The 22,285-nt window shown below is 46.1% G+C and overlaps 1 protein-coding gene across 1 annotated transcript in view; it reads right to left on the bottom strand.

The window, feature by feature from the left end:
* TUBGCP5 (tubulin gamma complex component 5) overlaps window positions 1–22,285 on the bottom strand; it is a 523,861-nt gene that overhangs the window by 333,982 nt on the left and 167,594 nt on the right. The gene's annotated exons all lie outside the window — the stretch shown is intronic.

The following is a 22,285-nucleotide window of genomic DNA, read 5'->3' as shown; positions in this document are numbered from 1 at the left end:
AGAGCCGGGTCTGGGGTAATAAAGATACCGAGGTACTTGAAGCCCTGTAATGCCACTGGTATGTTGTAGTCCCTAGGATTACGCGGTGGTACACCCCACAGAATGTAAAGATTGGACGTAGTCTAATTAATGGTATATCCCAAGTGGGCGCCAAATATATGGAAAACATAGAGAACTCAACTGAGGGAGCACGAAGGCTTGGCCAAATAGAGGAGAATATCTTCTGCATACAAGGTGATGCGATCCTCGTGTTCCTCTGTCCATTTTAGGCCCCGGATCTCCGGGTCTCCCCTGAATCAAACAGCCAGGGGCTCCAACACCAGGGCAAAGAGCAGGGGCAATAGAGGGCACCCCTGTCTGGTGCCTCGCTGCAGTGGGAACTGCCAAGAAACATTGCTATTGACGGTCATCTGTGCATTCGGTTGGGCATAAAGCAGCTGGATCCATTTAATAAAATTGGGTCCAAACCCCATCCTAGTCAGCACTGCAAAAAGAAAGTCCCACTCGATGGTATCGAACGCCAGAGGCGTCCAGAGACAGCATGATTGTGTCCTCCCCTATCGTGCCTATTCTGCCCAGGACCCCATTCAATCGCCTTAAGTTCAAGACTGTGTTCCTCCCTGGCATAAACCCGGATTGATCCGGATGCACCAGCTCAGTAATATGGGGGATGAGTCTATTGGCCAATAGCATTGCTAGAATTTTCGCCTCAACCGTTAAGGAGGGTTATGGGGCGATATGATCTGCAGTCCTCTGCTTGTTTGCCTGGTTTGTGTATAACCACAATTGAGGCTGTCCTAATTTCAGATGGTAGGACCCCAGCATCAAAACATTCGGTATATGTTTGCAATAGGTGGGGAGAGAGCTTGGAGGCCATTGGCTTGAAGAATTCAATTGGGAGCCCAATGGGTCCCATAGCTTTCCCGGATCGCACATCCTGAATTGCTTTCTGAATTTCCTTCTCCATGATGGCGCTCTCCAGGGAGTCTATCTGGCGCGGACAAGCAGGCGACTTTGATAGTCGACAGGAGTTCCGCAGCTATGGAGGATTGGGACATCTCAGCAGACGTATAGACCAATGAGAAATGAGAGGCAAACATTTCAGCAATCTGCTGTGGATCACGAGCAATTCTCCATCAACCTCAAATATCAAGTGTACCCACCTAGATGCTTGGCTCTTTTCTCCAGCCAGGCCAGAAGCCTACCCATCAGTTTGCCATGTTCATAAATCTTATGCTGTGTGGTTTTGTATCCGTCAGAAGCTGTTGGTGGTCAAGACGCACCATGTCTAGTGATTGTTGTGCCTCCAAGTCAGGGGTACACGCCAGAGCTTTTTCGTTGGCCAGGATTTCCTCCTCCAGCTCAGTTACACGCTTAGTTAGTTCCCTCTTACGCCCCACTTTCAACAACAGGGCTCAACCCTTCATAATGGCACAAAACGCCCCCCACAACACACAGGCGTAAGTGTCCGACTCAACATTTTCTGTAAAATAATAGTCAGCATCTTTGAGCAATCTCCATAATGTGGGGTACCTTGAGTGCCCAGGGATTTATAGTGAGGGTGGTGCGGCGCTTGGGTTGTCCAAGGTTAGCGTTGTGAGAACTGGGAAATGATCAGAGATACCTCGCACGAGGCATCTGGAGTCAGAGAAAACCCGTATATCTTGAGCGAGTGTGAACATATAGTCAATGCATGATTGACTATTGTGGGCTCCAGAGTGAAAAGTAAATTGTATGGCGGTAGGGTTGAGCCATCGCCAGATATCCACCAAGCCCATAGCGGACAAAAACTCAGTCAGTTGAGATCCCTCTGGGGGGTCCCTACGGGGCGGGAGGCGATCCCTGGTGCGGTCGGCTGCTCGATTAAAATCTCCCCGCCTATCGCCAATAACCCCACTGGAAGGTCAAGTAGGAGAGCGCCAATATCCCGCAACACTGGACGCTGTAGTCCAGGGGGTGCATAGACAGATATGACATTGAGAGTCTGCCCCTCCCAAGTGCCGGAGATTGCTGCATATCCACCCTGTTCATCCAACCAAGTCTTGTGCATCATATATGGACATCCAATACGTATGAGCACACCAGCCCCACGGGAGCCCGTGGTAAACCCTGAATGAACAACTAACCGATACCTCCACCTATTCAGTGCCCCACATGAGTTACCAATTAGGTGTGTCTCCTGAAGTAGGACAATGTCTGGCGCCTGGCGCTTCAGGTTTTGCAGCACTACTCCCCGTTTAATCCGGTCTCCCAGGCCATTAACGTTCCATGTAAGGAGTTTAACTCCATGGCTGCTATGGCTTTTCCCCTCCAGTGCGGATTATTTACGAACCCCATTGTTCATGACGAGCTCAGCTCGTCATGAGTGTACGAGAGGTGTACATCATGACGAGCTGAGCTCGTCATGAGCATGGAAGGAGTTAAGAACTAAGTGGGATCCCATGTGTGTGAAAATATAGGGTCCAGGATCCGAAGGCAGGCTCATGACTGCGTTGTGTTGGCCGTGGAGGCAGGCGGGCATGCAGAATGGCAAGGGATCAGTACGAATAGTAATAGGGTCCCCTAGTGGACTAGTGAACACACCTATAAGTACCACCTGTGCACCCCATGGCAATGTAATAAGATTTTGAGTGTGAACAGACAGTGCCACCGAGAAAGTGAATCTCTGCATAGAACGATTAGGCCCAGCAATGTAAAGGAAGACAAGCAGCATCATTGCACAAGTGCCCAAAACAAAACATAGAAAACAACCCCCCCACCCCCCAGTATTCAAATCCACCCCCCACCCAGCCTCCCTGCATAACGGGCACGAAACCACCCACCACTCCCAACTTGCAGAGTGCCTGTCGCCCACCCACGACAGAATCGGGAACGTGATACAACCCCACTCCCTAAGGTATCAATTCGGAAAGACAGTAGCAACCCCGGCCATTGACCCCATAACGTGCTACTCAAACAACGTGAATAATCTGTTGCAATAATCAAAGGACAATATTAAAACGCCCACAGCAAACCTACAACCAACAGTAAATGGGTGTATGTGAAATTTGACATGCCGGAACCTGTGCAAAGGGTGGAGCATTATGAAATGGTCTACATTTATGAAATGCATGCTCAGGGAAACATCTGATTCCAGAGGCAGTCTCTTATACATGCCGAACTCAGACCATTATCCCTTCGGGCTCTGGGCCGCTGAATCTCTGTCGGGTGGAGAACACTGCCGCTGGTGCCGTCTGCCAGCATTACCAGCACCTCCCACGGGCCCGTGGGGTCGCTTGCCAACAGTTCACCAGCCGACGAGCCAGTCCCACGTGTCCTCAGGTCTAGTGAAGAACCAGAGTTTACCCTTAGACTTGACCAGCAGATTAGCCGGAAACAGCATAGCGTACTTGATTTATTGGTCCCATAGCGCCCGCTTCACGTCCAGGAAGCTATGCCGCTGCCTCTGAATCCGCAGGGTAAAATCAGGGAAGAAAGTGACTTTGCTGTTGTCGATGGCCAGCGGAGGGACCATCCTCGCTGTCTGGAGTATGGCATCTCTATCGCGAAAATTAAACACTCTTGCCAATAGAGGTCATGGAGGCGCTCCAGGCTTGGACCTACCCCCAGGTAGTCGATGCGCACGTTCAATTGAGAAGCATTTGGAAAGGCCCCTTGGCTGAAGCTGTGGGAGAATCAATACCTCGACAAACAGGTAAGCCGCCTGACCTTCGGCCCGTTCCGGCACCCCCAAAATGCAAATGTTTTTGCGTCTCAGGCGGCCTTCGTAGTCATCAAGTTGCAGGGTCATTGCCTCCTGTGTGGTTTGAAGTTCAGTTATGCGACGCTTGAGCAGGTCTGTATTATTTGTCAGTTCTTTGGGAGTGCTTTCAACAGCACTAATACGGTCAGATATCTTCCTCATATCCTCTCTAATTAAAGAAACCTCTGTGGTGACTGTATCAATACAGGCTTAAAGTGAGGTACGCACCATCGTTATCGTGGTCAAAATGTTCTACAGCATGGGATCTGATTGCTTCCCCGTTGGTTTGGGGTTTGATTGCTCCCCATCTTGGCCCTACTGCCACGCAAATTTGTCCATTTCGCTTGCACTGTAGTGCGACCGCTTCGGCCACTCGCCATGGTGTCGCCGGTGGGTTGGAATTGTCAGGAAGGGGGGTCCAAGCCCTGCCAGCTACTCACCGCCGCCTACAGTGGGTATAAGCCCACACCGGCCTATCTGTTTCCGCCAACAGGGTCCGACCAACAAATAGGAGGAGAGTCAAAAAGTGCCTCACCGGTAGTGCAGCAGGTTTTTGTGACCTCCAATTACTGAGGGTATGTGATGAGGGCCAGCCAGAATCGAATGGAACCTTCGTCCACCCAGCTGGAAATAAGAAGCGGCGTGGGCCTCCCAGTCCGTACTCCAAAACCCGGGCAGCAAGGAGGTACTAGTTCCGGTCACGCACCGTTGTTGCGGTACAGGCGCTCCAACAGTCTGTAGTAGGCCTTATGTTGCCCACTCTCGGCCTGTTTTGGCGTTGCAGGGCTTCACCTCCCACGGGGCGGCGCCCCCAGGCCTACCATAGTGATGGTACACAGGCGTCACTGCATGGGGGCCCACGGCGGAAAGAAGGCTGGCTGAGACGCACCAGAAGAAGGTCTGCATGGCTCCACTTGCCCCTCGGCACCCCCCGGGGCGGGACGCCTCCCAAGATCAATGGGAGAGCGGCCCGCACCAGCCCGGGGATCACAATGATGACGAGCGTAAAACCCCAAAGTCTCACAGGGCACAGTCACACTTGGGCCGAACAGGCAATCAGGCCACAATCTGGAGATGCAAATGCGGAGGAGGCGCACACACCACCAGAGCACAGTGTCAGGAAACACAGTGCGGCCCTCACGAGCTCAGCCGCAGGCCCATCTACCACGCTGCTGCAGTGACGCAGATTAATGCACATGCCCGGGGAGGAACGGGGCACCCACAGGGCCGCTGGAGCCGCCAATCCTCTCCGGACTCCGCACAACCTCACAGACACCTCCGATTGAGGCTGCCTCTCACCCAGCGGTAGTGCACGATGCCAGAGTCAGCCGGGCTCCTACACAGACAAATCCGGCCGGGGATCGATGTTTTTTAACGGATTAATCGGGAGTGGCACGTCGGAGCTCAGCTACCGTGTGGCCATTCCCCTCAGCAGTTGGCCACACCCCCATGATGTTTCATAATTTTTTATGTTTAATAAACAGACTAAAAGAAACATGTAATGAAGGCATTTTTAAAGTTTCAAAATTCATTCATTGGCTTTCTGATTCAAAGTGCTACACAATCATTCAATATCAAAACACATTGTTGTAAAAGCAAAGATTATAGCTGGATTCAAAGATTATTTCAGCTTCTAACTTGGCCTCTGATTTCACTCAATCTGATTTTTTTTTAAACAATAAATGGCAGTATATTGTAATGGAAGCTAAAAGAAGGATCTAAGAAGGATATATTAGTGTAAAAGATGGATTGATGTTTAAGAGTATCTGCAAATTAAGAAAAAAAAGGAGCCATAAACCATATCAACCCAGTAGCAAGGTAAACTGTGTGGCAAGGTACAGATCAGAATTTAACCTGATACCACTGTTCTACAGAAGGTAACTGGAAAGTGCAATGCTAAACTCGGGTGACCAACCGCAGGTGATCCGGAGGCAAATAATACACACAACCATAAACTTTGCCTTCAATAAATTAGGTTTAAATCAGTGGCTACCAGTCAAGCTCCACGTAAACCAAAAGTATTGGTTACATTTCTTAGCTGTAATGTGGTAAATATTTGATTTACCGTCCTAATTTCTATGCAGGTAAGTACTTAAACAAAAATAACTCAATCGGAAAGAAAGACGCAGAGTCCGTGGTGTTAGAGTTCTTAGGGGTTTTATTCCTCAAAAAGGAATGGTTCTGGTACCGGATATCGGGTTCCTGACACCACTGGGGTGCAGGAAGGGATAGAGCATACTTTATTGACATTACATTACTTTTATACTTAATATACACAATAGAAGTCAATGCAGAAGGCGTAACAGCTTGAGAGAAACAAGATAAGGATACACACGTGTTAGCAATACGTAATCAGAAGGCGTGAACTAAGGCGTGCACAGAGGTGTGTTCTAGAAACGTCACATGTAAGTGTCAGAAGTGGGTGGCTCTATGACAGAATAGTGCAGAGTCAGCAGGAATCGGTAGCTAGGATGCGCGCGCAGCTGCATGACGTGTGATTGACGTAAAGTTGGAGGGTGCAGGGGACTTGACATTTACTCTAGCGGAAAAGACAGAAGTCTGGCATGTCAGATCAACTTGTACCTATATCATATCTGATATCTGATGTTTGGGAACCATATTATCTAGAAGGGAAAGGTCTCTCGGACAGAGGCTATTCTATACTGACTGCGAGTGCGTGTATAAGCGTCTCGGTGTCTGCATGAGATGCGAGGGGGCATGGGCCTACCATGGTAACAGAGACTATGAATTTCTCGGACGGAGACAGTGATGCCGGGCCCTCTGCTCTGCAGCTGGAAGGATGTTTACTTAAACTAGTAGGCAGGAATGTATTTTTGAGGAGCGGAACAGATAATTCGAAGGTTGAATACAGTCTTGGCAGGCAACAGGCTGAGCTAAGCGCCGTGAGCCGCGCAGGGAGTAAGGCAGAGGTCACGGGTACAGAGGCCGGCCCAGGCTGAGGCATTTCAGAGTCTGAAAGCAGGAAAAAGTCTCGATGGCAGAATTCAGGGCCTACTTCGCCTGGGCTGGAAAACGTGTAAAGTACACCACGAAAAGACGTTGGCAAGGCATACTTAGAAACGGAATATTCAACCCATTCAGGGTGGGTCTGAAAGAGGACATGTTAACGTTGGACGCAAATGTAATTGCGTCTTCATAGCTGGCACAGGAGGGAAGTTACATGTACTTTAAGCTGGTACATGGAGACGGTGGGGTACACGTTAGGGAACATTTCTTGACCATAAAATTTATATTTCCTCATTCCCTCCTTGTTCCCTACGGACCCTTCATGATATATCGATCCTCATGAACTGATCAGTCTGTTCACGTAACATCATTTGCTCTTCTTTCTTCTTTTCGCGTTTTGCATGAAAACTGGAATGCGGAATACATGACGTGGCGCACAGACCGCAAATCGCTGGCCCACACTGTAAACATATTTACAACAAGGGGTCCGAGGAGGCTGAAATGCCAGAAACCGGTCCCCGGTAGCTTGTCTCCTTTCTGGTAAAGAATTGGCTTGGTAGTTTAGTCTGCCCTGTTCCCATGATGCACTGGGCCAGGGACAGACTGATTTGCATATAGCCAGGTTCTGAGCTGGGATGGGGCAGTGAGATAAATAACGGTGATGGATCAAGCCCTGATCTTTGGACTGGGTAAGAGTGGTCTGCTCAATTCAGACACTCTGTTCATCACCACCCCCTTTTGTAAATCGATTTTGGCCACTATAGGTGTGGCAGGGTATACTCAGACATGAGTCCCTTTCTCACTGCTCCATCAGGATTCAAGCAAGCCGGGCCGAAGAGGCTGAAATGCCAGAAACCGGTCCCCGGTAGCTTGTCTCCTTTCTGGTAAAGAATTGGCTTGGTAGTTTAGTCTGCCCTGTTCCCATGATGCACTGGGCCAGGGACAGACTGATTTGCATATAGCCAGGTTCTGAACTGGGATGGGGCAGTGAGATAAATAACGGTGATGGATCAAGCCCTGATCTTTGGACTGGGTAAGAGTGGTCTGCTCAATTCAGACACTCTGTTCATCACCACCCCCTTTTGTAAATCGATTTTGGCCACTATAGGTGTGGCAGGGTATACTCAGACATGAGTCCCTTTCTCACTGCTCCATCAGGATTCAAGCAAGCCGGGCCGAAGAGGCTGAAATGCCAGAAACCGGTCCCCGGTAGCTTGTCTCCTTTCTGGTAAAGAATTGGCTTGGTAGTTTAGTCTGCCCTGTTCCCATGATGCACTGGGCCAGGGACAGACTGATTTGCATATAGCCAGGTTCTGAGCTGGGATGGGGCAGTGAGATAAATAACGGTGATGGATCAAGCCCTGATCTTTGGACTGGGTAAGAGTGGTCTGCTCAATTCAGACACTCTGTTCATCACCACCCCCTTTTGTAAATCGATTTTGGCCACTATAGGTGTGGCAGGGTATACTCAGACATGAGTCCCTTTCTCACTGCTCCATCAGGATTCAAGCAAGCCGGGCCGAAGAGGCTGAAATGCCAGAAACCGGTCCCCGGTAGCTTGTCTCCTTTCTGGTAAAGAATTGGCTTGGTAGTTTAGTCTGCCCTGTTCCCATGATGCACTGGGCCAGGGACAGACTGATTTGCATATAGCCAGGTTCTGAGCTGGGATGGGGCAGTGAGATAAATAACGGTGATGGATCAAGCCCTGATCTTTGGACTGGGTAAGAGTGGTCTGCTCAATTCAGACACTCTGTTCATCACCACCCCCTTTTGTAAATCGATTTTGGCCACTATAGGTGTGGCAGGGTATACTCAGACATGAGTCCCTTTCTCACTGCTCCATCAGGATTCAAGCAAGCCGGGCCGAAGAGGCTGAAATGCCAGAAACCGGTCCCCGGTAGCTTGTCTCCTTTCTGGTAAAGAATTGGCTTGGTAGTTTAGTCTGCCCTGTTCCCATGATGCACTGGGCCAGGGACAGACTGATTTGCATATAGCCAGGTTCTGAGCTGGGATGGGGCAGTGAGATAAATAACGGTGATGGATCAAGCCCTGATCTTTGGACTGGGTAAGAGTGGTCTGCTCAATTCAGACACTCTGTTCATCACCACCCCCTTTTGTAAATCGATTTTGGCCACTATAGGTGTGGCAGGGTATACTCAGACATGAGTCCCTTTCTCACTGCTCCATCAGGATTCAAGCAAGCCGGGCCGAAGAGGCTGAAATGCCAGAAACCGGTCCCCGGTAGCTTGTCTCCTTTCTGGTAAAGAATTGGCTTGGTAGTTTAGTCTGCCCTGTTCCCATGATGCACTGGGCCAGGGACAGACTGATTTGCATATAGCCAGGTTCTGAGCTGGGATGGGGCAGTGAGATAAATAACGGTGATGGATCAAGCCCTGATCTTTGGACTGGGTAAGAGTGGTCTGCTCAATTCAGACACTCTGTTCATCACCACCCCCTTTTGTAAATCGATTTTGGCCACTATAGGTGTGGCAGGGTATACTCAGACATGAGTCCCTTTCTCACTGCTCCATCAGGATTCAAGCAAGCCGGGCCGAAGAGGCTGAAATGCCAGAAACCGGTCCCCGGTAGCTTGTCTCCTTTCTGGTAAAGAATTGGCTTGGTAGTTTAGTCTGCCCTGTTCCCATGATGCACTGGGCCAGGGACAGACTGATTTGCATATAGCCAGGTTCTGAGCTGGGATGGGGCAGTGAGATAAATAACGGTGATGGATCAAGCCCTGATCTTTGGACTGGGTAAGAGTGGTCTGCTCAATTCAGACACTCTGTTCATCACCACCCCCCCCTTTTGTAAATCCACACTGTAAACATAGGCAACAACTGAATACTATGACAAGGGCAATGCCTAGGAAGGATAGGATCTTCCATCCCCAAGCAGTCAATGTTGTCCAGAACCAACCGGACCAAGTCCAGGTGCCTGGATTCTGATGTATCAAACTTGCAATTTTATGAAGACGTGTGATAGCTTTATATACAGTTGGCGCGTTTTCTGGAATGAAAACACAGCAACTTGACCCGATGACCTTACAAGCTCCGCCTCTATCTGCCAAGATGACGTCAATAACAAGACGATTCTAAAGAACAACAACCCGCATGGCGGACTGCTCCTCTGTTAAGTTACCTAGAGCGGAAGTAGTTTCATTCACTACTGCTTCGAGGGTTCTAGTTAATTTGCGTATCAGTTTACTATTAAAAACAGCACCTAAGTAGGGGAAGAAACCTTTATTAAAGTCTGTATATTACTCCCATGCCATTTCAGTATAGTCGACAATCGGGAGATCTCTTCTGAGTCTACTGTTTACTAGATTTGCATTTCTGTGATAATCAGGAGGAGCTAGGAAAACAGGGGGCAGAAGGAAGGCAATGTAACAGGTACCATCCCAATCTGGAGGTAAGCGTATGTATGCGGTATGGCCACAAACAAAATAGGAATGACGAGTAGCTCTAAATGTAGACCTGCCCTGATCACTGAATTCGACCACAGTAGTACATTTACTATGACCTAAGTGTACTGAACCCTTCTTTCTGAGACATAAATCACCAGTGACTGGTAATACTGACATAGCAGGGAGAACTGGTGCAGCTTCGGATTCAACAGTAAGAATCATGAGGTTAATTGTGTAATTACCTAATCCATATACTTCATTTTCTAGATCAGTTCCTGTCCTAGTGGGAAGTCCCTTCTTGTCAGGGTAGCAGGCGTTAAGCAGAACTAAGTTCAGGTTTCCCCAAACCCAATTTCCTTCGAAAATAGCAATATCAGAATCTAAAGAATTAATTAATCTGAACCATGCACCACAGGAGCCATTGTGAGTGAACGGGTACGGAAAAAGAGGCAGAACTCCCTTGTATTTCTGGTAGGGAGGGAGTCGGCCACATATCCAACAGTTGGTAGCATTGTTAGTCTGATAGGAGTGATGTAACATACTAATGAATGTATTGTTGCGCAGCGCAAGTCTGTAAGATAACTCATGTAAGGGCAATTCACTGAAAGAATGTTCGGCAGAGACATTGTAAGCAGATTGTGTATGCTTGAAGATAGGGTAATATACAGGCAGCAATATACTAGCAGCAATAATCAGAAGGCTTAGAAAAAACAAAATCAATAATGTCACTATACAGTGACTACGGAGTGATTTACAATATGCACGTTTCTTGAGTTGTCTCTCTCTCTCTCTATCTCGATCTAGGGGATACATGTCAGAAACTAATTTAACCGATTCACCTAGGGGAGGACTTAAACAATTAAACTGTCTGACTTACTAGATCGTAATTTCGTTTTATACTCCTCTTGCGGAGTTTTCTCTCTCTTGGGAACTTTAAAGTCACTAGATTCTGGGCAGTCCTTTGAGGGGGTGGAGGAGTCAGTTTCTGGTAAAAGTTCATTGCATTTTTTTATATGACTCGTATGGATCCACCCCTTTCGGCCCTCAACCTTGATGGCGGTCCTCGTGGTCAGAAGGACGAGCTTCGGCTCCTGCCAGCGGGGCTCCAGCGGACTCCTCCTATCGAAGTTGCGGATCAGCACAGTGTCACCTGGACGGACATCGTGTGGCTTTACATCAGTGTTGTCGGGAAAGGCTGCGGCAACCTGTGAACGACATGATTGGAGTGCAGACATCAAGGAGGCAAGGTAATCTGTCAGCATATTACAATCAACATCAGTTATTTTCTTAGGCATGGGCGTCCCCCACATATTTGGTGGTCTGCCAAAGACCACCTCATACGGGGATAGTCCGGATCTCGAATGGGGGACCATTCTCATATAGAACAGTGCAACTGGCAGGGCGACTATCCAGTCGACCCCTTTCTCTTTACATATTTTCGCGAGTCGTGTTTTCAGTGTCTGGTTATGTCTTTCTACAAGGCCAGCTGCCTCGGGATGTCGGACGCAATGGAATTTCCACTGGTATCCTAGCAGGAGTGAAACCTGCTTCATGAGCTCGGACGAGAAGGGCTGTTCGTTATCTGAGTACACGATACGAGGCAAGCCGTACCGTGGGAAGAATTCTCGAACCAGCTGCCTGGCAGTGGTCGGAGCAGTGTAATCTGGGACTGGATATGCTTCGGTCCAACGGGAAAGTGCACAAACCACTACGAGGACATACTTGAATCCTCGACATCTGTCCATCTGGATATAATCCATCTGGAGGACTTCAAAAGGGTGATCGGGAGGATGAAATCCACCTTGCTCTACAGGGACGCTTTTACCTGGATTGAACTGACAACAGATCATGCAAGTACGCACTTTCTGTTTTGCTGCTGCTCGTAAATGTTTGTTGTACCAGAGATTCTGTAAACTGTCTAACATAGCTTTTTCTCCTAGGTGTGCTGGACTATGTGCGGTATTTATTATGACTTGAACCATAGAGTCGGGGAGAAACCATGTAGATTTTCCCTTCGTCACCCATCCCTGATCTGTCTGGATCCCTCCTAGTTCAGTCCATTTCTTGATTTCATCTGAAGTGGCATGTGTCTGAATATCGATTACATCTAGTGTGGGATCCTTAACAGTCATACAATGTGTCGGTACTATAATCTTTGTTACATCAGTTGTCTGGGTGATAGTCAATGCTGTATGTTTTGCTGTTTGGTCTGCCAGGTCATTACCCTGGGAAACAGAGTCTGTAACTTTAGTATGTGCTTTACACTTCATGATGGATATGCCCGAAGGATATGTATTGCTTCTAACAGTGCTTGAATGAGGGGACCGTGTTGAATCTTGGTACCATGAGAGGTCAAGAAACCTCGTTCTTGCCATAACACCCCGAAGTCGTGTACGACTCCGAAAGCATAACGGGAATCAGTGTATACGTTAACATTTCTGTTCTTGGCTAGTATACAGGCTCGGGTCAGAGCGATGAGCTCTGCTGCTTGAGCGGACAGTGTGTCAATACGATGTGTTTCTTTGACTTCGGTTTCAGTGGTTACTGCGTACGCGGCCACTAACTCTCCTGTACTTGTTCTCATACATGAACGGTCCACGTAAAGTGTCAGGTCTGGGTTGGTCAGTGGAACATCTGTTAAGTCTCGTCGGGGCTTTGTTACTGTATTAATGATCTCTATACAATCATGCGAAGCTGGATCTGTTATAATTGAGGGTAACAGTGTTGCAGGATTTAGAATGTTACAGCGTCTGATTTCTATGTGGGGCTGGAATAGCGTCAATTCATAACCTGTCAGTCGTGCTATAGTCAAGTGTTGAGTCTGGGTTCGGTTTAGAAGGACCTCTACAGAATGTGGAACTTGTACTGTCAATGGATGTCCTAATACAATTGAGTCGCTCTGTCTGATTGCTAAGGCTGTCGCTGCAACTGACTTTAAGCACGCAGGGAGTGCCTGGGCTACTGAATCCAATGTACTCGAAAAATAAGCGCAAGGCTTATGTGAACCTGCTTGGTCTTGAGTGAGGACCGACAACGCTGTACCATCACGTTCTGTAACAAAAAGTGTAAAAGGTTTGCTGTAACATGGTGTCGCTAGAACTGGTGCTTGACATAAAGCTTTCTTTAATTCCTCAAAAGCCTGTGTATGTTCCTGAGTCCAAGGAAGGGCAGTCGAAGTCGCTACCTCCTGTGTTGTCAACTGAATAAGTGGTTTAGCTAGAAATGCATACTGGGGAATCCATTGTCTGCAGTATGAGGTGAGGCCTATAAAGGCCCGCACTTCCTTTTGTGTCTGGGGTTGTGGCATATTTACAATTAACTGGATACGGTCAGGAGTGAGCTGTCTCCCCACTTTGGACAGCAAGTGACCCAAGTACACAACTTGCTGAACACAGAATTGTAGCTTCGAAGGAGACACCTTGTGTCCCTTGTCGGCCAGAAAATGTAAAACTGTCAATGATGCTTGTTCACATTCGGGTTCACTTCGTGCGGTGATCAGCAGATCATCGACGTACTGCAATAAGGCAGTGTTAACTGGCATTTGGATACAATCAAGTTGTCTTTTCAGTGCTTGGCTATAGATGCTGGGGCTTTCTGTGAATCCTTGAGGTGCGCGTGAAAATTTGAAACTTCGTCCATTTAAACTGAATCCGAAGAGATATTGGCTCTCTGGATCAATGGGCACACTGAAGAAGGCGTTCTTGAGGTCAATTACAGTAAAGAACATCGCTTCTGAATCAATAGCAGTCAATAAGGATGAGATGTCGGGAACCACAGGGTACTGTGGAACAATGCATTTATTCAGTTCTCGTAAATCAATCACCAGCCGATATACTGGCGGTGCATTGGGATCAGTACGTTTAAGAATCGGAATGATAGGGGAATTACAGATATTGGAGTCGGTTTCAACGACCACTCCTTGGGCAATGAGCTCTTCAATGATTTCCAGTAAAGCCACGACAGCATCGGGTGGCAACTTGTATTGTCTGATTCGTGGTAAAACAACTCCTGGTTTGAGTGTGACACGGTATGGTGTAATGTGCATGCAACCTACATCGGTTGGGCCTTGTGCCCACAGGTGTTCCGGTACATTTTTCAATCTGACATCAAAATCTCGTAATACATAGTGACCCTTGAAGTCACGCAGAAAAAGTCTAACTCCTTCCGGAGAACAACATATCACAGCTCCTAGAGCCTTCAGCGTCTTTATTCCTAACAAGTTTTCTGGACATGATTTCGTGAGTAACAAGTCTGTAACACGTGATAATGGACCTACTGCTAGGGGGACGGGTTCTGATACTTCATTTACAATAGGCTGTCCTGAAAAACCAAGGGAAACATTTTGTGAGCCTGAGAGGGGTGCCCCTGGGACTTCATCATGGCTGATTGTTGTGCGGCTTGCCCCTGTGTCAATTAAAAACTTTCTGTCTTTTCCCAATACTCGACTATGTACATAAGGACCCTCTTGATCTACAGGAATCTCAATAAGAGGCAAGCCAACCTCCCTCTCTAGGCTGTTTCATGTGTATCGCTGATAATCGGGATAATCAGATTGGGCATACTGGTACATTTGCTGTGAAACTTGCTGAGTCGCGGCAATGGGCTGTGGGTGTGATACCGCCACGGTCTGGGCGGTGTGTGATGAAGCATGCATAGGCTGTGTGTTCTGTGAAGTCTGTGGCTGGACCTGGTCTTGTCTAGGCTGACGCGGTCTTTCTTTAGTTTTACCTGTCGCTATATTGTGTTTCAGGACTGGACATTCATTTACGTAGTGGCCTGGCTGCTTGCAATAGTTGCATGTCCCTTTAACGGGAGCTGCTGAATTATTTGTCTGCGTCCCACCCTTTTTCTGATCGTCAGCTGGGACTGACTGGGCAACTAGTATTTTCATTTTCGTGTCTTTCATACGTCTTTGTTCATGTTCTTGTTCTTCTCTAATTCTGTTCTGATGATATTGTAACATTTGTAACATCTGGGATGGCGCATTTGCTTGCCATGTACTTTCGACTTTATATACACGATTCTTAACCTGTGTTAGGGAATTTTCTACTAATTTACTTACAAAAAGGTGTGGGTATGACTCGCTACTTGGTTTCAGGCCACTATTAATAATGAAACATTTCTCGAATCTTGAATAGAAGTCACTAGTATCTTCATCGTGTTTCTGTTTACAGGCTGAGATCGCGTCCCAGTCTTCCTTTTTAGTTGTCAGTAATCTTGGCAGAACCTGTACTATCAAACCTGGTAATGCTTTAGCTTTCTCCCCAAGGCCTAGCCCCGGAGTACGAATTTTTTCCTCGTCTTCTATTTCAGCCCATATAATCTTTTTATCTCCCACCTCCCATTCTTTTTCCTTGAGTTTCTCATAGATGCCAGTAGGCAACAGTACTTTTAACAATTTCATAATATCCGTATATGTGTAGTCTCCCATGAGTAACATATCCTTAAGTTCTCGATGAAAACCTGCAGGGTCTTTATCGTGACAGGGTACTAGTTTCTTCATTTCTAACAATTCTAACTTTGTCAAAGGTGTGTACACATACACGCGTTTCAGGGTATTATCGGCACCCATAACTGGGTGTACTTCTCGTAAAGGATTCTGCCTGTCAAAATGCTCCAAATGAAACATTTTTCTTTCTGGGGGCGGGGCTGAAACAGGTTGTGGGCCTAAGAAAGCGTTATATCTGTGTCGTTGCTCTAGAATTATTTGAATCAACTTGGTACTTAAGCCTCTCCATCTATTCATAAGTAGTGCTTCTAATGTATCAGGTAAGGGACCTGGGTCCGAATGTTGGTTTCTGTATAACGTGAGAAGATGCTGAATCATGTATACACCCGCTAATTTCTGCTCGTCTGGGGAAAGGTTCAGAAATGTCTGTGCTACGGTATCATCATTGTATACGCTAGGATTGTCAGCCCATAGTACTGCTGACCGGGCTAGTTCTTGTTCATCCATAGAATTTAGTACGTGGTACCCCATTCGTTCTTGAAGCATTTTATCGGTATCTTGAAACAGATATTCAGAAGAATTCGGTTTTGATATACCAGACAGAAAAACTCTCTTGCTTTCTGGGCGAATACCTTTCCTAAGGTAATCTCCCTTACCCACATACGCTATCATTTCTTTAGTAGTTTCTGATTCTTCAGGTGCGTCCTCCTCAGAGGAGCCATTCCTGTCGTTTTCTTTTTCTCTTTCGTGTATTTCTATTACTTCTTTTCTGATCTTTTTGTACATACTTGCTATACAATTCTGTTTATCGTGTTTTCCCTCGGCTATGTTCTGGCCCCATTTGTTTAGTGCATCCATCTCGTCCTGGTCTACCCCAGGCCTGTCTCGTTCTCTTATTAGACAGTTTATGAAGAAGCGTAATATACAACCTTGAGTGTCAGCTTTCTGGTGAGCCAGGGCCTCTTTAATACAGTCAGGATCTTCCCCAGTCTGGATAAAATGGTATATTCTATCTAGGTGTTCAGTCATTCCTGGGAACAACACTAAGTAATCTGTAACTTTTCGTAAGCGTAGAGATGCTAATAACATCCTATCGTCTTTACCGGGTACTGGATCGTATCTGCAAACTGGAAGAGGTTCTTTAAGCATGTCGAAATTTGAGGTTCGGGGTGTACGGTTCTTTAATATGTCCCTTATGTTTAACCTATGTTGTTGTGGCGGGGTCTGGTAACCTCCTGTCGCACCTCCAGAGGCGGAGGCTTGAGCATGACTTGTCTGTGGGGACTGTGTAAGTAACTGAACTGGTGTTTTTCCAGGGTCAGGCCCAAACGGATTCAGGGTATTTATCTTAGGTGTAGGAAGTGGTGGAGGAACAGGTGGAACAGGATTCCGGGCGGGTGAACTTTGTTGTGATAAGGGCGGGACATTGTCTTGGAGTGGGTTGCCACCTCCGTCACCGTCAGCAGGCGGTACTTGGGCAGGTGGATTGGTGTAAGCGGGAGCTACATCATCTAGATAGGAGGCAAGGAATATATCTTTTGTAGTCCTGTGATTTACTTTAGTTGGAACCAATGGCGGTGGCAGATCTTTCGGTATTTCTGAAGTGGCTTCAGGCGAACCCTCGGTCACTAAGTACATGCCATTTACAAGGTTATTTCGCATGCGGTCTACTTGTTCTGCTTTTACTCGGATTCCTTCATTAACTAATTCGTTTTCTCGGACTTTATCCGACTCTTCTCTATGTCTGTCTTCTCTTCGGAGGGCTTTTTCGGCACGTTTATGTGATTCTTTACGCCAAAATTCTATGGCGTCTTTCTGAGATTGTCTGGCTTTCTTTTTCCATAGTGCTTCTTCTACTTTCATGATGCACTCGGCATCCCATGTTCCTGTAACGGGCCATCTGTGTCTTTCTTCTAAGTGCTTAGTATAATCGGCCCATAAATCTAGGTACAGTATGGCATCTAAGCCATGCTTATGGTACATAAAATTTCCAGGAGTGTCCCTAGGGGGGATAGGAATTTCTTCCTCTAACATCCCTTTCCTAGTTCCTATCTGTCTTAACTTATTGAAAAACGGCATCTTGTTACTTAGTGCTGGATACTCGATACTTGTTACTTACTTCTGAACACAGCTAGTTACACAAAAACACGGTAATGTACACAAAACAGTCACTCATACCACGACATTAATCACATGAAACATTTTGAACACATATGACTACCCTTGATACTAGATGTACTGCTAAACAGCACAGATACACTGTCTAAAAAGGGGCAGACCGTGTTTGTGTACCCAAACCCGTCTTTACCGGATACATAATAATGCACCCGTCTAGATGCGTCCCCAGCAATGGTACTCACCGGGAAGCACAGAACAGAAGGCCTCGGAAAACTCGACTGGACTGGACTGGACTGGACTCGACTCGACACGTGAATACTTCGGAACTGGTGGGCCTCTTGACACCTCGGACCTTGCTTCTTTCGGCTAGGCTCTGGTCGGGATCCTCCGCACTCCTCACCGCCTCGTCTGGGTGCTGATCGCAGTCTCCGTCACCTCCGTAGGCCTGAGGGAGATGCAGGAAATCCTGCGGGTACGCGTTGTGTCCGTCTCGACTGTGGCAGGGGGCCAAGGCTGCAACGCACCAACCGGCGCGTGGGGTGGGGGAGGGGTCCCTGTTCGGGTGCCAGAATAATGTGGTAAATATTTGATTTACCGTCCTAATTTCTATGCAGGTAAGTACTTAAACAAAAATAACTCAATCGGAAAGAAAGACGCAGAGTCCGTGGTGTTAGAGTTCTTAGGGGTTTTATTCCTTAAAAAGGAATGGTTCTGGTACCGGATATCGGGTTCCTGACACCACTGGGGTGCAGGAAGGGATAGAGCATACTTTATTGACATTACATTACTTTTATACTTAATATACACAATAGAAGTCAATGCAGAAGGCGTAACAGCTTGAGAGAAACAAGATAAGGATACACACGTGTTAGCAATACGTAATCAGAAGGCGTGAACTAAGGCGTGCACAGAGGTGTGTTCTAGAAACATCACATGTAAGTGTCAGAAGTGGGTGGCTCTATGACAGAATAGTGCAGAGTCAGCAGGAATCGGTAGCTAGGATGCGCGCGCAGCTGCATGACGTGTGATTGACGTAAAGTTGGAGGGTGCAGGGGACTTGACATTTACTCTAGCGGAAAAGACAGAAGTCTGGCATGTCAGATCAACTTGTACCTATATCATATCTGATATCTGATGTTTGGGAACCATATTATCTAGAAGGGAAAGGTCTCTCGGACAGAGGCTATTCTATACTGACTGTGAGTGCGTGTATAAGCGTCTCGGTGTCTGCATGAGATGCGAGGGGGCATGGGCCTACCATGGTAACAGAGACTATGAATTTCTCGGACGGAGACAGTGATGCTGGGCCCTCTGCTCTGCAGCTGGAAGGATGTTTACTTAAACTAGTAGGCAGGAATGTATTTTTGAGGAGCGGAACAGATAATTCGAAGGTTGAATACAGTCTTGGCAGGCAACAGGCTGAGCTAAGCGCCGTGAGCCGCGCAGGGAGTAAGGCAGAGGTCACGGGTACAGAGGCCGGCCCAGGCTGAGGCATTTCAGAGTCTGAAAGCAGGAAAAAGGCTCGATGGCAGAATTCAGGGCCTACTTCGCCTGGGCTGGAAAACGTGTAAAGTACACCACGAAAAGACGTTGGCAAGGCATACTTAGAAACGGAATATTCAACCCATTCAGGGTGGGTCTGAAAGAGGACATGTTAACGTTGGACGCAAATGTAATTGCGTCTTCATAGCTGGCACAGGAGGGAAGTTACATGCACTTTAAGCTGGTACATGGAGACGGTGGGGTACACGTTAGGGAACATTTCTTGACCATAAAATTTATATTTCCTCATTAACACCAAATCCCAAACAACAAGAGCAAAACCTGGTTGTCACCACCATACGTCCTAAGAATAAAATAATGGTAGCCAAAGGCTGGAAACAGACTAATATGGTCTTGTATTTCATAAAGATTACAAAAGGAAGGCATTAATAATGGTAATAATTGGGCTAGTGATTTTTTGAAGATACGTTCTTTCTCCACAATTCTCCGCAACTACTTTTCTTTGTAGTGCAAATTTTTTAAGTGTTATATGCAGCCTGTTCTGAGTTATAATGGTAGAGTCACAGTTTAGATATTCATTCAAGTGTTTTGTAGAGCTCATGAAGGTCACTTAACAGCCAACTCACAGTATTGCAATCAAGTAGGTCCTTAAGATATGGGTTAATGTAAACCTCAGAGTCCTAAAGCACTCTGTTTTAGCTCAAGAAATCCCCAGTCTGCTGGGTTTGTCTAGCAGATCACTTGGATGTGAGAAGCACAGCGACCAGTCACTTAGCCAAAAGGAGCAGTGAAAGCTGTGGAACCCGAGGGATGATGTCAATGCCTCCTTCAAAAGTTGTTTTCGACTTAGCTCAAATTCGTGTTCATTCCACAGACAATATCCTAGCGCTATGGTTTCCCCTCTTTTTTTCCTAATGAATTTAGGTCTTCGAAAGCCATAGCACTAGTTGATAAATATCTCTAAATAACTTACTCATAAGTTCTAGCAGTACGACATGCTTACTCATTGGAAAGGCAGCTTTAAAAATCTGGACCATGAGAAAACAGGTCTTACTTTTGGAAATTCCTGTTAAGTCTTTGTCATGAGTAAGTCTAAAATAAAGCAGAACTCCTCACATAATTTTTTGTTGTTGTGAATTAGGTTGTTTAAATGGCCATGATAACTGATACCAAATTTAATTAAACAATGATCCAACCAGCACCCTGTAAGCAGTCTATCATAATTTAATTTTCTACCCTAGCAAACAAAGGGTGTAGCACATGGCACTTAGCCCAACTAATGGAATTTCAGCCCCTCTAAATATATTAGCATGCTGTAAACTATGTGGTAAAAAAAAACTAAAGGAATCCACCTTGGATAAAGCGAAATGAAGATATCCTTACAAAGTATTTTATCACTATTTGTGAATTGTGTGTACCCTACTGATGTATAGGGGAGCACAATATCTTTTTAAAAATAACCCTCACCCACCAAAAGGACCCTTGGTGGCATGCTTCATCATCGGGTTCTTCCCGCCCGCTGCGGGAAGGGGCGTGCTACAACCAACGAAGACGCGGGAGCACTTACTAGTGAATATACTATGTGTAATGCAGGAGTGAGAGTGGAAGGGTCAAACGTGTAGATAGTGAAGTATGATAAAAAAAAAAACCTGGCTATGTGGAAAACTAACTTTTATTGTTCCTCCTTGCTGGCATTATTAAAAATGGGGAGCGAAGGTACTGTGCTACAATGGGCTACCACCTCCTTAGTAGAAATATTTCGAAGCCATCACCTTGGCTTCTCATCAGGACCCTAGAAGATCCTTATACCACTCTTATGATAAAACAACAATGTGGTCTGCTATTGAATCAAGCAGGAATAATGCATATAAAATAACATGCACTTAATACTATACCATGGTAGGTAGGGTTTCTTACAGTAGTACTATTAATACCATGCTATAGCCTCATGAGTTTTTTCACGGGAGGGGAGGAGAGCCTGCAGTCACACATTTGTCAAGGCTGCTCACTAGCTACTCGCTGTTGCTTCGATGAGTATAAAGTCCTATTTGCTAGTTATGATCTATAAGGAAATCAAAAGGGGCAAGCATTGGCAAAACCAAATAATTTGAGTTTCAATCGCTGACAAAGGCACAAGACAAAAATGCCTGGTTGAGTGCAAAAACATTTTTAAAAGATTTTTTTGTATGCAATGCATGGATTAGAAATAATTAATTGTGATATGACAGAGTATACCTTTTAGATGTAAAGTAGCCCCTTATTCAATACAATCAATGTGTAAGGCTACACCCCGACGTTAAAAAGATGATACTAAAATACTTCTGTGGGCTGATCCAAAATGTGATCTACTATGAAACAAGTCACTGGCTGAAGGTTTCACAGCTAAAAAAAGCAAATGACTGAAAGAAGCTGAACCAAAGCCTATTTAAGTAGGTATAGAATACAATACTTTCACCATGAATGGCACAAGCACCAATACTCATCAAGCTTAAAAATTAAACAAAATAAAGCAGGATATGGAATTTAGAAATAAACATTTGAAAAGCATGCCATCTCATTAATAAAAGGCAAAGATTCCTTGATTAATCATTACTTGCTAGTTGGGCTTTTTTTACTTTTGCAAGAGTGAGATTAGCGGTTCTGGTTATGCCGCATATTTATGTTAACTGCCCAGATTATAATTTGGCAGAAACACCTCTTGATTTACAGAAAAAAGATGAACTTGTGAAGAGTCATCAAGATTTGCAGGGTAGTGGCTCCTTCTTTGTAAAAAATAAAAATAAATAAGGTCATGCCAATCAGACTGTGGATGAATTATGAATAATTGTTATATAGTCCTAAAAAGCCCAATATACTTTGATTGAAATTAGATTCCTTTTGATTGCATGACTGACAGTGACAGTACTTCAACAGGGCTCACTACCCAAGTGGGTCTCCTGGCAATACACAAACACTGCTTAGCCAAATTTGGAGGAAGTGGAATGTAAATTTAAGTTATGTGCATATCCTGAAAACCAGACATGGATCCCCCTCTTTTGTTTAACCTTAATGCAACATGAAGCAAAGTAAAATCTCTATGCAACATCATTAAACGTACACATGT

This window comes from Lissotriton vulgaris, chromosome 8 (genome assembly GCF_964263255.1).
Source record: "Lissotriton vulgaris chromosome 8, aLisVul1.2, whole genome shotgun sequence".
NCBI lineage: Eukaryota > Metazoa > Chordata > Amphibia > Caudata > Salamandridae > Lissotriton > Lissotriton vulgaris.
The sequence above is the reverse complement of the archived record's forward strand: the minus strand, read 5'-3'. Positions and strand labels throughout refer to the sequence as shown.